Source organism: Myotis davidii, unplaced genomic scaffold (assembly GCF_000327345.1).
Source record: "Myotis davidii unplaced genomic scaffold, ASM32734v1 scaffold958, whole genome shotgun sequence".
Classification (NCBI taxonomy): domain Eukaryota; kingdom Metazoa; phylum Chordata; class Mammalia; order Chiroptera; family Vespertilionidae; genus Myotis; species Myotis davidii.
Genome location: NW_006289714.1, coordinates 823,377 through 826,009, shown reverse-complemented (window position 1 = coordinate 826,009; position 2,633 = coordinate 823,377). Strand labels below are relative to the sequence as shown.

Sequence of the window (2,633 nt, the reverse complement as noted above, 5' to 3'; positions counted from 1 at the left end):
CAGGCCAAACTTCATTTTGCTTTTTTGGTTGGGTGTTTTTTGCTTCTTCGCATTTCAAATTTTTGACTTGATTCTTGCACTCCTCGGTCTGCTGTTGGGAGTCTGTATAATATTCTTTATTTCAGTCAGTGTATGCTTAATTTCTAGTTGGTTCTTTATCACAACATCGAGGGTCTCATTAGATTTCTTGAGGATCTCACTACATTTATCGGCTGTTTTTAGAAAATTATTGAAAGACCTTAAAAGTGTGGTTTTGAGCTCTATGTCTTCCATTTCTGACATTTGTGTCCTGTTTCTTTTTCTTCGCATTTTTTTATGTTTTCTTGGTGCACCCCGTAGTGGTCTTTGTGTGCAGTCTTGTTGTAGTTAAGCCTTGATTATTGTAGGTAATACTAGAGGGGATTTGACCTCCAGGCCAAGTGGCTGTGAGAATCAGCTGTGTCTGCAGCAAGAGAACTGTCCTCTAGGGAGGTGCTAATCTAGCCTTTGCCTGAGGCTATCCGGCAAATGGCTCTGTGCAGGGCTTGGGCGGGGCGTGTTCCAGGGGATCAACAGGGAAGGCTGAGTGAGCAGTTATGGCTGCTCTCAGTCCCGTCCCCGGGGGCTCTGTCTCTCAGAGTCCCAGCAACCACTGCAAACCTCGGAGAGAAAGCTGCCTTCGTGTTCCGACCAAAGCCAGACAGTCCCACTTATCCCATTTGAGTCTGGGTCCGAAGAGACCCGCCCGGATCTGGAGCTCAGAGTCTGAGGCTCCCTCCCGATTGAAACAGACAACCACACCCTCAGCTGCCAGCCCACTCCACACACACTCCGCACCTTAGTATCTCACTTCAGCACTGCGCCTCCTCTGAGTCTCGGTATGATATTCTCTTTCCTCCTAGTTGTAGAACTTCCACTCAGCCAGCTTTCCTGTGGTTCTGGATGATGTCCATTCAGTCTTTTAGTTGTATTTTTGAAGTGGTTGTTCAAGGCAGCAAACTCCGGCATTAACCTATGCCGCCATCTTGGTTTTTCCTCACATTTGGTTCTGATTGGTCGGTTTCTATGCCAGTCAGAATCTCTGGGCCTGATCAGAGAGACAGGGCTGAACAGCAGCCCCCGCGAAGGCCGGAAGAGAAAGAAAGGCCCGGCTGCTGTCGAAGCCCAGAAAGAAAGAGGGAGAGAAAGAGAGAGGCAAGTACTGATCAACAGCTGCCACTGAGGCTGCAGATCAGACCCTGCCTCTCTCTCTGGGTCTCAGCCCCTTGGCAGTCAGCGCTGGGTCGCCAGAGCAACTCAGCGCTGACTGAAGGACTTCCGGGTTTGTCAGCCTTCAGTTGTGATTGGTTGTTACAACCCTGGGCTTTTATATATTCGGATTTTTCTTTTTCACCTTCCTTATCTTCATTTTTGTATTTTGTGTATGTATATGACCTTGTCTCCTTTGTGCTGTTGCTTAAACATGCTGGTTTGCTTTGGGTCAAAAGCATCATTGTATCAGGAATATCTTAGCTATTTTTGCTGTTGCTTATTTCCAAAAATAGTCCAAACAAATCTAAGCATTTAGCACTATTCTAATTCTATATTAGTGACTATTTTGGAAAGTTGGTATTTTATATAAACAAGCTTTTATTGTACCTATTAGTTTTCAAAGTGTGGTGGTCTCTGAACCTTTGGGCTCCTTCAGGTCAAAACTATTTTCATAATAAGACATTACTTGCCTTTTTCACTATGTCAATATTTGCACTGATTGTACAAAAGCAATGGTAAGTAAAACTGTTGGTGGCTTAACATGAATCAAGGCCAAGACTCCAAACTGTTATAGTAGTCATTGTATTCTTAAAAATTTTTAAATGCCAGTTTCACTTAAGAATGTTCTTTTTTTTTAAATCCTCACCTGAGGATATTTTGTCCATTGCTTTTCAGAGAAAGTGGGACGGAGAGAGAGAAACATCAATGTAAGAGAGAAACATCAACTGGTTGCCTTCTGCACATGTTCCCATAACCCAGGTATGTGCCGGGAATCAAACTTGAGACCCTTCAGTGCACGGACCGACACTCTAACACTAGCCACACTGACCAGGGCAAAGAATGTTCTTGATAAAGCAGTGCAAATTATTACTTTCAATAAATTTCAACTTATCAGCAGGCACTTTTATAATATTTTGTGAAACAAAATGTGAACTAACCTTTGCTGCATACCAAAATACAATGTTATTTCAAGGGAAAGCTTTGAGTTGTGAGCTGCACTTGTCTTTTTTTTTTTCACAGAGCACCATTTTTACTTGAAAGGATGATTTACCAACAACTGTATTTATGCAGACATTTTCTCAAAAATGAATAGCAATCAAGGAAGACAACTGATAGTATTTATTGCTAGTGATAAAATTCTATTTTTCAAAGGAAAGTTTGGATTTTGGAAAACTAGTATCCACAGCTGTGAGTTTGACAATATCTAGGTATTTAGAGATCGGTGGTGGTATTATTGAATCTATTTAAAAAATATATATATCATAAAATATGTCAACATTTAGTAGATCTGCATTAATCAGGGAGTTAGCCAGCATTTTCCAGTGACCGATCTACACAATGTTACAAAATAATGTTGGGGTTAAAGAACTATTAAAGTACAAAATAGACCAATGGGTTTTATT

General features: G+C 41.5%; 1 protein-coding gene across 3 annotated transcripts in view; it reads left to right on the top strand.

Annotated features, from left to right (window-relative positions):
- SMARCAD1 (SWI/SNF-related, matrix-associated actin-dependent regulator of chromatin, subfamily a, containing DEAD/H box 1) overlaps positions 1–2,633 on the top strand; it is a 92,301-nt gene that overhangs the window by 9,402 nt on the left and 80,266 nt on the right. The gene's annotated exons all lie outside the window — the stretch shown is intronic.